The following is a 12973-nucleotide window of genomic DNA, read 5'->3' on the forward strand; positions in this document are numbered from 1 at the left end:
ACTATTATGTTAGATCCACTATGGACTGTACTCTCACTATTATATTAGATCCACTATGGACTGGACTTTCACAATATTATGCTAGACCCACTCGACCTCCATTGCACCCAGTCTCCAAGGTTTCTCATAGTCATTCACATTGACATCCCACTGGGTTGTGAGTTTTTCCTTGCCCTTATGTGAGCTCTGAACTGAGGATGTCGTTGTGGCTATATAAATAAACATTGATTGATTGATTGATTGACTAGTTTGTCGCAAAAAACATTCATGAAGTTTGGTTCTTTTATGAATTTATTATGTATTTTTTATGGAATTTATTACTGAACATGTGACCAAATCTGCTGGGTCAAAAGTACACATAACGCAACATGCATGATCAATGTTGGTGACGTACAAAAGTTACACTCTAATCAAATTAGCTTCATGGAATGGCTTCTCAAATTCATTTGAATGATTATGATTGACGAAACCTGTTGAATTTTCTGAGCCCATTTAAATAGGGCTCAAGTGATGCTGTCAATAGACCCGACAATGGGAAAGTCAAAGGAACTCAGAACAGATCTGGAAAAAAAAAACAAATCAATGACTTAATTAAGTCAGGAAAGTCACTAGGAGCCAATTCAAAAGCAGCTTAAGGTCCCAAGAGCAACTGTGCAGACAATTGTAAGAATATAGCGCATGGCACAGTTTTGTCACTGCCACGATCAGGAAGAAAATGCAAGCTATCAACTGCTGCTGAGAGAAAAATTGGTCAGGATGATCAAGAGTCGACCGAGAACCACCAAAAAGCAGGTCTACAATGAATTGGAAGCTGCTACAGCACAGGCATCAGTGCCCCACTCGAGAGAACTGGTTCTAGAGCTCTTGCTGTGCGTTTAAGTGAGTCCGACTATATCCAGCAAGGAACTTTTCCACCTCGCACACTAGCTCAGGCCCCCTAATTAGTTACTATGGTCATCTAATTAGTTACTACAGTAATGTAGTAGCAGTGTGGATGGGAAGCGTTTCTGAGCCCATTTAAATAGGGCTCAAGTGATGCTGTCAATAGACCCGACAATGGGAAAGTCAAAGGAACTCAGAACAGATCTGAAAAAAAAAAAACAAATCAATGACTTAATTAAGTCAGGAAAGTCACTAGGAGCCAATTTAAAAGCAGCTTAAGGTCCCAAGAGCAACTGTGCGGACAATTGTAAGTATATAGCGCATGGCACAGTTTTGTCACTGCCACGATCAGGAAGAAAATGCAAGCTATCAACTGCTGCTGAGAGAAAAATTGGTCAGGATGATCAAGAGTCGACCGAGAACCACCAAAAAGCAGGTCTACAATGAATTGGAGGAGCACAGGCATCAATGTGCCTCCCGAGAGAACTGGTTCTAGAGCTCTTGCTGTGCGTTTAAGTGAGTCCGACTATATCCAGCAAGGAACTTTTCCACCTCGCACACTAGCCCAGGCCCCCTAATTAGTTACTATGGTCATCTAATTAGTTACTACAGTAATGTAGTAGCAGTGTGGATGGGAAGCGTTTCTGAGCCCATTTAAATAGGGCTCAAGTGATGCTGTCAATAGACCCGACAATGGGAAAGTCAAAGGAACTCGGAACAGATCTGGAAAAAAAACAAATCAATGACTTAATTAAGTCAGGAAAGTCACTAGGAGCCAATTCAAAAGCAGCTTAAGGTCCCAAGAGCAACTGTGCAGACAATTGTAAGTATATAGCGCATGGCACAGTTTTGTCACTGCCACGATCAGGAAGAAAATGCAAGCTATCAACTGCTGCTGAGAGAAAAATTGGTCAGGATGATCAAGAGTCAACCGAGAACCACCAAAAAGCAGGTCTACAATGAATTGGAAGCTGCTAGAGCACAGGCATCAGTGCCCCTCTCGAGAGAACTGGTTCTAGAGCTCTTGCTGTGTGTTTAAGTGAGTCCGACTATATCCAGCAAGGAACTTTTCCACCTCGCACACTAGCTCAGGCCCCCTAATTAGTTACTATGGTCATCTAATTAGTTACTACAGTAATGTAGTAGCAGTGTGGATGGGAAGCGTTTCTACGGACGCGGAAGGAGATTTTCACAGCAAAAGTTCTAAAGCTTAGTGATGTATCAGATATATCAGATTGTAGGTGTGTTTATTTTGTGTCCTTCGCGTTCATATTTCACTGTTTGTTGCATTTTTCTTGCGTTTCACTGGATTGTAAAATGTGTCGATGGAAAGCGGGCGTGACGTTCATGTTTTGTCGATATTCAGTGTTTTATCCTTCATAGAAAAATGTTAAATACCATTTTGTTTTTTTAAGGCATCCATCCATCCATCATCTTCCGCTTATCTGAGGTCGGGTCGCGGGGGCAACAGCCTAAGCAGGGAAGCCCAGACTTCCCTATCTCCAGCCACTACGTCTAGCTCTTCCCGGGGGATCCCGAGGCGTTCCCAGGCCAGCCGGGAGACATAGTCTTCCCAACGTGTCCTGGGTCTTCCCCGTGGCCTCCTACCGGTTGGACGTGCCCTAAACGCCTCCCTAGGGAGGCGTTCGGGTGGCATCCTGACCAGATGCCCGAACCACCTCATCTGGCTCCTCTCCATGTGAAGGAGCAGCGGCTTTACTTTGAGTTCCTCCCGGATGGCAGAGCTTCTCACCCTATCTCTAAGGGAGAGACCTGGAAACTCATTTCGGCCGCTTGTACCCGTGATCTTGTCCTTTCAGTCATGATCCAAAGCTCATGACCATAGGTGAGGATGGGAACGTAGATCGACCGGTAAATTGAGAGCTTTGCCTTCCGGCTCAGCTCCTTCTTCACCACAACGGATCGATACAACGTCCGCATTACTGAAGACGCCGCACCGATCCGCCTGTCGATCTCACGATCCACTCTTCCCCCACTCGTGAACAAGACTCCTAGGTACTTGAACTCCTCCACTTGGGGCAGGGTCTCCTCCCCAACCCGGAGATGGCACTCCACCCTTTTCCGGGCGAGAATCATGGACTCTGACTTTTTTAAGGCAGTCTGTCATAATGTTTTTAGCATTCAATCAGACATTATTGTGAGGTTTTGCATTAGTGTTGATAAAAATAGATATACCGGCCCCCCCAGACATTTTGTTTCTCTAAATGTGGCCCCCGACTCAAAATAATTGCCCAGGTCTGCTCCAAATCCAACATTATGTATTATTCTACCTCGTCTTTTTTTGGAGTGATTAGGGTGGTTGACAAGTTATGTCAATGCTGAATACTTGGTGGACGTCTGAAGTGACGGGTGAGTAATTACCTTTATCTGCCAGTGGAGGTCTCCTGACTTTTTGGGGGAAAACTCCATCAAACTGAATCTTCAGTGGTTCTTCAGTCCAGGTATGAAGTGGGAATTTCCTTGACTGAGCATCCTCTCTACTTCATCCTACCATAGAGGGACACATAGCAAATATATTTGAAAAATCTGCATTCCAATCAAAATCTCGTGACTTGAAAAATGTTTTTGACCTACTTTGCAAGTAGAAATTGCAGAGTAGCCTGCGTTGTGACTTACTACACAATTTTTGCAAAGATTTAAAAATGGCTAACGATCTATAGTTTGGAAACTAATTAAAGGGAATTACGCCAACAATCTTATTAAACATAAATCAACTCAAATAGATTAGATTTTCTTACTGTGGAGGACTCGCACCTTCAGGTTCAATGATGGACATGACAGGCTTAACGGTTTATTTTTCAAAAAACTACCTTCTCTTGTCTCGCTCTTCCGGTCACTTTTCAGCCTTCCGCGTCTTCGCTTCCGCTAGGGCTCGGATTCGTTCTCGGCCATCCACTCTGACTTCACCCACCTCCTTCCGAGCTGCTGCCGTTTTATAAAGTGACAGGTGATTAGACAACTGTGCCCAGGTGGGCCGTCCACGCACCTGTCGCCCTACAACCCGCCTTGCTGCAGGTGCGCAGGCCACGCCTCCTCACGCTTACATGTACACTTTTTCAAAGAATCTCAGTAGATTTGTCTTTCTCCTTCAAAACATCACAGTGAATGTAAACCCGTCTTGCTTGGTATTCAAGGTCCAACAGCTGGGCAACATACCAACATCAATCAATCAATGTTTATTTATATAGCCCCAAATCACAAATGTCTCAAAGGACTGCACAAATCATTACGACTACAACATCCTCGGAAGAACCCACAAAGACATCCTTCTTGTTAGGTCCGGGCCTGGATTTATATAGCTCCTGTAGAACTGTGTAGTGTCCAGAGGTGGGTAGAGTAGCCAGAAATTGTACTCAAGTAAGAGTACTGTCACTTTAGAGATGTATTACTCAAGTAAAAGTAAGAAGTAGTCACCAAAATATTTACTTAAGTAAAAGTAAAAAGTATGTTGTGAAAAAACTACTCAAGTACTGAGTAACTGATGAGTAACCTGTTTGTTTAATGATTACGGCAACAAATAATGCACAAAAACATAAAAATAGCAATGAGCAAATTCAGAGCCAGGAATATCTCTTAAGCAACTAAAACAATAATATATATTAAATAATAATACATTAAAATAAAATAAAAATTAAGGCAAATTGAGCCCCAATAACTTAACAGCACCATAGGCTCAGTAGGCATTCATTGATTGATTGATTGATTGATACTTGTATTAGTAGATAGCACAGTACAGTACATATTCCCTACAATTGACCACTAAATGGTAACACCCCAATAAGTTTTTCAACGTTAATCAATTACTTAATAAATGACCAAGTCGAGGTGATCTACCTCATATATACATAAACATACACACATATCATATATATACATACCTTTATCTATACAGTATATAATTTATATTTATTTATTTTGCCGTTTTTGTTGACATGTTAAAGGTGTTTTAATGAATATACAAGCATGTTTAACATATAGATTCCTATCTTTAATGAAGACAAGAATATAAGTTGGTGTATTACCTGATTCTGATGACTTGCATTGATTGGAATCAGACAGTATAGTGCTGATAACGTCCCGGTTTTCAAATGGAGGAGAAAAAAAGTTCCTCCTTCCTGTCTAATACATCATGAAAGTCGTTGGTTTTTGGCATCTTATTTGTCCAGCTTCCATATTCGTTTTCATACACTTTACAAGAAATACATTGGCGGCAAACTCCGTAGCTTGCTAGCTTGTTTGCGCTGGCTTTCGGAGACTCTTATTTTGTTAACGCAGGCGCGATGGAGCGGCGCTTTTATTGTGAAGACAGGAACTGTGCGATCAGTCTTTAGGCTTTTAACGGGAAGTACGGTTGAAATAAAAAGTGTATTTTTTCCTTTACACTTTTGATTGATTGATTGAAACTTGTATTAGTAGATTGCACAGTACAGTACATATTCCGTACAATTGACCACTAAATGGTAAAACCCCAATAAGTTTTTCAACATGTCGGGTTCTAAGTGTGACGGTCACGTGACCAACTGGCTCTGTTTGATTGGTCCAACGTCACCAGTGATTGCATGTGATTGGTGAAAGGCAAGCATGCGTAGTTCCTACTTTGAATGCATGTCTGACAAAATCAAAACAAACAAAGCGTGCATTAACAGATCGATAAAAAAAAAAAAGTAGCGAGTAGCGACCTGATTGCAGATAAATGGAACGGAGTAAAAGTAGCGTTTCTTCTCTATAAATATACTCAAGTAAAAGTAAAAGTATCTTGCATAAAAACTACTCTTAGAAGTACAATTTATCCCAAAAGTTACTCAAGTAGATGTAACGGAGTAAATGTAGTGCGTTACTACCCACCTCTGGTAGTATCTGGCCTGGTTCTGTAGGCGGTCAGTACTTTCAGGCACTATTGTTGAAATGAAATTACAATCACTTTTTCACTTTCTACCATTACCGTTTGAATAAACATACACATATTCAAAGTTACTTACTTTTAGATGAATGTTTTTTATTAGAAATCACTTCATTTTTTACATCTAAAACTAAACCACGTATAAAATATAAATACCATGAATTGATTAACGTGGACCTCGACTTAAACAAATTGAAAAACTTATTGGGGTGTTACCATTTAGTGGTCAATTGTACGGAATATGTACTGTACTGTGCAATCTACTAATAAAAGTATCAATCAATCAATGCCTTCTAAAATGAAATATGATAGTATATCCGCACCAATCACTACACTTTCGCACAACTCAACTACTCAAAGTAATAGTTACAATGAGTCTAAAGCAGTGGTTCTTAACCCGGGTTCGATCGAACTCTAGGGGGTTCGGTCAGTCGGCCTCAGGGGTTCGACGGAGCGTCCGTCTGAACCTGACTAAATAACAAGTTCAATGTTTTATTATTACAATCAAATGACAGCAATCATTTCCATGGGATTATTTTCTAATATGTTTTGGCACACTTACAATGACAAAAAAAACATTGTTTTTCATGAGCTCTGTACAAGGAGGGGTTGGAAATAATTTGTACCCCTTTCAGATATCGCATTTAGGTCCCACTAAAACATTCACATGTTGCACAATGAGATGTAAACATGGGATCATGTGTACATTCCTGTAACTTCCAGTTTGTAAAATAGATATTTATTAGTATTTCTTTAATATAGTAATATCATTAATATAAGAAAAAACATTTTATTTCTAACTAAAGAAAGGTTCAGTGAATGCGCATATGAAACTGGCGGGCTTCGGTACCTCCAAAAAAACACTGGTCTTAAGTATTAAGTCAGCAGGAGAGTGTTCTCTCGCCCTGTAACTGAACCACCAGAACCAGACTGAGGTAAAGCTGTTACCATGACAAAATAATCTTGATTATAATTCATAATAATTACAGGAAAACTAGAATGTTCAGAATAAACTCTCTGCTGCTGCAGCAACTGAAATACAGTCTATAGGTCCCTGAGATATATAGATATCTAATGTATCCATACATTGTTTGTGTAGGACAGGGGTGCCCACACTTCTTCTGCAGGCGAGCTACTTTTCAATTGACCAACTGGAGGGGATCTACCTCATTTATATATATCATTTATATTTATTTATTTATGAAAGAGACATTTTTGTAAACAAGTTAAATGTGTTTAATGATAATACAAGCATGTGTAACACATATAGATGTCTTTCTTTCACGAAGACAAGAATATAAGTTGGTGTATTACCTGATTCTGATGACTTGCATTGATTGGAATCAGACAGTAATGATGATAACGCCCACATTTTCAAATGGAGGAGAAAAAAAGTTGTCCTTTCTGTACAATACCACATGAAAGTGGTTGGTTTTTGGAATCTAATTCATCCAGCTTCCATACACTTTACAAGAAAAACATTGGCGGAAAATTCCGTAGCTTGCTTGATTGACATTCACGGCACCCGAGGGTCTTGTGAGATGACGCTGGCTGCTGCCAGTTCATTATTATGAAAAAATGACAGAGAGGAAGGCGAGAAACACTTTTTATTTCAACAGACTTTCGCGCCGTCCCTTCCGTCAAAACTCTAAAGGCCGACTGCACATTTCCTATCTTCACAATAAAAGCACTGCTTCATGCTGCCTGCGCTAACAAAATAAGAGTCTCGGAAAGCTGGCGTGCACAAGTGATGTGCACGCCAGCTTTCTGAGGGATCGCTTGTGCACGCCAGTTTTCCGAGACTCTGTATTTAGTTAGCGCAGGCAGCATGAAGCAGGGCTTTTATTGTGAAGATAGGAAATGTGCAGTCGGCCTTTAGAGTTTTGACGGAAGGTACGGCGCGAGAGTCTGTTGAAATAAAAAGTGTTTCTCGCCTTCCTCTCGGTCATATTTTCATAATAATGATCTTGCAGCAGCCAGCGTCATCTCACAAGACCCTCCGGTACCGTGAATGTCATTTAAGTGACGTCTTGGTGAAGATTGATGATCACTCATTTTTAGGTCTATTTTTTTTAAAAGCCTGGCTGGAGATCGACTGACACACCCCCCGCGGTCGACTGGTAGCTCGTGATCGACGTAATGGGCACCCCTTTATGTATAACCTAATCATATTGTTTCTTCAATTCAAAGACATCTGACCGTTTTTTCACCTTCTCTGGGATTTTATTCCCAGTTTTGATCTCGGACGTCTGGTCACTTATAGCAGTGTTTTTCAACCACATTAGTGTGCCTTGGGAGATTATCTAATTTCACATATTTGCGATAAAAACATTTTTTGCAAACCAGTAATTATAGTCTCCAAATTATGTGTTGTTGTTTTTGAGTGTTGGTGCTGTCTAGAGCCGTGTAATACTCATCCATATCAGTAGGTGGCAGGCGGCGGCTAATTGCTTTGTAAATGCAGGTAAAAAGGTGTCTAGTGCTTAAAACAAAAATGAACAAAAGGTGAGTGCCCTTAAGAAAAGGCTTTGCAGTTTAGGGAAGGCTCTGCAGAACGAAACTAAAACTGAACTGGCTGCAAAGTAAACAAACACAGAATGCTGGACGACAGCAAAAACTTACTGTGGAGCAAAGACGGCGTCCACAATGTCAATCCGAACATGACAATGTCCCCACAAAGACAGATATAAACAACTGAAATATTCTTGGTTGCTAAAACAAAGTAGATGCGGGAAATATCGCTCAAAGGAAGACATGAAGCTGCTACAGGAAAATACCAAAAAAAATGAAAAAAGCCCCCAAAATAGGAGCGCTAAAACACTGCGCACAGGAAAACAGCAAAAAAAAACCTCCAAATAAGTCATGGCATGATGTGACAGAGCACCTATTTTGAGACAAGAGCTATATTGATGCATGCTTGGTTAGGCTTCAAGGTCCATCCATCCATTTTCTACCGCTTATTCCCTTTGGGGTCGCTGGTGCCAATCTCAGCTACAATCATATCCAACAATGACTTTTAACTGTCAACTGAGTTGATGATTTCTGCTGGTGGTGTGCCTCCGGATTTTTTCAACGCAAAAAATGTGCCTTGGCTCAAAAAAAGGTTGAAAAACACTGATTTATAGCATAAAACAATATTCTGTTAACCAAACAATGAATAATAAAACCCGCAAAAACATGTGTCCTTTATCATAGCTACGCGTATGACAAAAAAAACGCGTGAAAATCAGTGGTAAGATGAATTAAATGCGCTGACAGTTCATTGCTCCTGCCAAATGAATTGCACTGAGTGGAGCGGATCACCACTCCAAGATGGCGGCCCCGCGTCTCGTCAGCGCCTGTAGGCAGTAGAGTCAATGCTGCGCTCGGCTTTCTTTATTAAACTCCTAACCACGCCCCCTAGAGCTAATTTGATTGGTCGCTGCAAAGTCCCTTCTTCTTCTTCTGTTGCTCTCGCTGATTTCTCATGCAGTGCGCCACTTTTGCCCCCTATCGGTCGCTGAGGGAAAAAAAAAAACGTCTAACTTGTTGATTATGACAACTGCTGAATGAAGGAAGCGTCCTGAAGGTGAAAATGTGACCAAAAGTTGACTCTCGCCAGTCGACATTATGAAAAATGTACACACTGACAGTCGTCATCATGACAAATGCAAATTGGAAGCAGGAACATCCACTTTTAGGTCAGACTTGTTTTACTGTTAAATAGGATGGAATTGTGAAAAGTGATAAAGTTCATATTTCCAGTTATATAAAAGTTTCTTAATGTGTTTTAACAAAGGGGTTTAGTGACAGCACACTGGAGACCAGGGGTCACCAACGCGTAACCAGTCGCCCGCTGGCCTGTTCTAAAAATAGCTCAAATAGAAACACTTACCTGTGAGCTGCCTCTATTTTTTTAAATTGTATTTATTTACTAGCAAGCTGGTCTCGCTTTGCTCGAAATTTTTCAATCAATCAATCAATGTTTATTTATATAGCCCCAAATCACAAATGTCTCACAGGACTGCACAAATCATTACGACTACAACATCCTCGGAAGAACCCACAAAAGGGCAAGGAAAACTCACACCCAGTGGGCAGGGAGAATTCACATCCAGTGGGACGCCAGTGACAATGCTGACTATGAGAAACCTTGGAGAGGACCTCAGATGTGGGCAACCCCCCCCCTCTAGGGGACCGAAAGCAATGGATGTCGAGCGGGTCTAACATGATACTGTGAAAGTTCAATCCATAGTGGCTCCAAGACAGCAGTGAGAGTCCCGTCCACAGGAAACCATCTCAAGCGGATCAGCAGCGTAGAGATGTCCCCAACCGATACAGGCGAGCGGTCCATCCTGGGTCCCGACGAGCGGTCCATCCTGGGTCTCGACTCTGGACAGTCAGTACTTCATCCATGGTCATCGGACCGGACCCCCTCCACAAGGGAGAGTGGGACATAGGAGAAAGAAAAGAAGCGGCAGATCAACTGGTCTAAAGAGGAGGTCTATTTAAAGGCTAGAGTATACAAATGAGTTTTAAGGTGAGACTTAAATGCTTCTACTGAGGTAGCATCTCGAACTGTTACCGGGAGGGCATTCCAGAGTACTGGAGCCCGAACGGAAAACGCTCTATAGCCCGCAGACTTTTTTTGGGGTCTAGGAATCACTAACAAGCCGGAGTCCTTTGAAGGCAGATTTCTTGCCGGGACATATGGTACAATACAATCGGCAAGATAGAATGGAGCTAGACCGTGTAGTATTTTATACGTAAGTAGTAAAACCTTAAAGTCACATCTTAAGTGCACAGGAAGCCAGTGCAGGTGAGCCAGTACAGGTGTAATGTGATCAAACTTTCTTGTTCTTGTCAAAAGTCTAGCAGCCGCATTTTGTACCAACTGTAATCTTTTAATGCTAGACATGGGGAGACCCGAAAATAATACGTTACAGTAATCGAGACGAGACGTAACAAACGCATGGATAATGATCTCGGCGTCTTTAGTGGACGAAATGGAGCGAATTTTAGCGATATTACGGAGATGAAAGAAGGCCGTTTTAGTAACGCTTTTAATTTTTTTAATTCTAATAGAGACAAAACTCAAAAAGAATTTGAAAATCCACGACAATATTTTAAAGACTTGGTCTTCACTTGTTTGAATAAATTCATTTATTTTTTTTACTTTGCTACTTATAACTTTCAGAAAGACAATTTTAGAGAAAAAATACAACCTTAAAAATGATTCTAGGATTTTTAAACACACATACATTTTTTACCTTTTAAATTCCTTCCTCTTCTTTCCTGACAATTTAAATCAATGTTCAAGTAATTATTATTTTTTTATTGTAAAGAATAATAAATACATTTTAATTAAATTCTTCATTTTAGCTTCTGTTTTTTTTGACAAAGAATATTTGTGAAATATTTCTTCAAACTTATTATGATTAAAATTCCCCCAAAAATATTCTGGCAACTCTACAATATCTCTAGAATCAAATTTAAATCTTATTTCAAAGTCTTTTGAATTTCTTTTAAAATTTTTGTTCTGGAAAATCTAGAAGAAATAATGATTTGTCTTTGTTAGAAATATAGCTTGGTCCAATTTGTTATATATTCTAACAAAGTGCAGATTGGATTTTAACCTATTTAAAACATGTCCTCAACATTCTAAAATTAATCTTAATCAGGAAAAATTACTAATGATGTTCCATAAATTATTTTTTTTAATTTTTTCAAAAAGATTCGAATCAGCTAGTTTTTCTCTTCATTTTTTTCGGTTGAATTTTGAATTTTAAAGAGTCGAAATTGAAGATGAACTATGTTTCAAAATTCAATTTTCATTTTTTCCGTGTTTTCTCCTCTTTTAAACCGTTCAATTAAGTGTCTTTTTTTTCATCATTTATTATCTACAAAAAACCTTCCGTAAAGGAAAAAAAAAATGTACGGCGGAATGACAGACGGAAATACCCATTTTTTTTTTTATATATATATATAGATTTATTTATTAAAGGTAAATTGAACAAATTGGCTATTTCTGGCAATTTATTTAAGTGTGTATCAAACTGGTAGCCCTTCGCATTAATCAGTACCTAATAAGTAGCTCTTGGTTTCAAAAAGGTTGGTGACCCCTGCTGTAGACCATAAAGCCAATGTTATGTACAATTGGCCTTTTTGTCAATGTTAAAAAAAAATATTAGAAAAATGGACTCCAGCAAACCTGAAGGCAACACGCATGCTGCATAATTATCAGATTTAATGTCATCCTTCAACCTCTTGTTTTGGCCTCAAAATTATAGGATATAGGGATTGTGTATGATGTATACATGACTTAACACCATTTGTACCTGTTGCCATCAAATAAATGTCATTCTGTGGTGTATGTAACTAATTACAAATTGTCAATCTTATGTTAATTGACATTTTCACCCCCACCATTGCCATAATTAGTAGGCACTGCATAACACAGTCAAATATTTAGTTTTTTGTGGGTGAAAATCAGTCTTTTTATTGTCCGAGTTTGGTAAGGTATCTTTAAAATGCTGATTATCGGTCCTGCTAGACACCGAACTCTATTTAATAATACAACTCTAAGATTTGACAACCAAACAATTAAACAAGGCGACACGGTAAAGAATCTGGGTATTATCTTCGACCCAACTCTCTCCTTTGAGGCACACATTAAAAGCGTTACTAAAACGGCCTTCTTTCATCTCCGTAATATCGCTAAAATTCGCTCCATTCTGTCCACTAAAGACGCCGAGATCATTATCCATGCGTTTGTTACGTCTCGCCTCGATTACTGTAACGTATTATTTTGGGGTCTCCCCATGTCTAGCATTAAAAGATTACAGTTGGTACAAAATGCGGCTGCTAGACTTTTGACAAGAACAAGAAAGTTTGATCACATTACACCTGTACTGTATATACCTTTAAATACATATATACATACATATATACTGTATATACCTTTATATACATATATACATACATATATACCTGTACTGGCTCACCTGCACTGGCTTCCTGTGCACTTAAGATGTGACTTTAAGGTTTTACTACTTACGTATAAAATACTACACGGTCTAGCTCCATCCTATCTTGCCGATTGTATTGTACCATATGTCCCGGCAAGAAATCTGCCTTCAAAGGACTCCGGCTTATTAGTGATTCCCAAAGCCCAAAAAAAGTCTGCGGGCT

General features: G+C 39.7%; 1 protein-coding gene across 1 annotated transcript in view; it reads right to left on the bottom strand.

Moving 5' to 3' along the window:
* dock10 (dedicator of cytokinesis 10) overlaps positions 1-3828 on the bottom strand; it is a 329003-nt gene extending 325175 nt beyond the window's left edge. Inside the window, exons 1-2 of the mRNA XM_061878559.1 lie at positions 3714-3828; positions 3265-3390 (exon numbers count right to left, since the gene is read on the bottom strand). The gene's annotated coding sequence lies outside the window, so the exon portion shown is untranslated. The remainder of the gene's footprint in view (positions 1-3264; positions 3391-3713) is intronic.
* Between the last annotated feature and the right edge of the window lie 9145 nt (positions 3829-12973).

This window comes from Nerophis ophidion, linkage group LG18 (assembly GCF_033978795.1).
Source record: "Nerophis ophidion isolate RoL-2023_Sa linkage group LG18, RoL_Noph_v1.0, whole genome shotgun sequence".
NCBI lineage: Eukaryota > Metazoa > Chordata > Actinopteri > Syngnathiformes > Syngnathidae > Nerophis > Nerophis ophidion.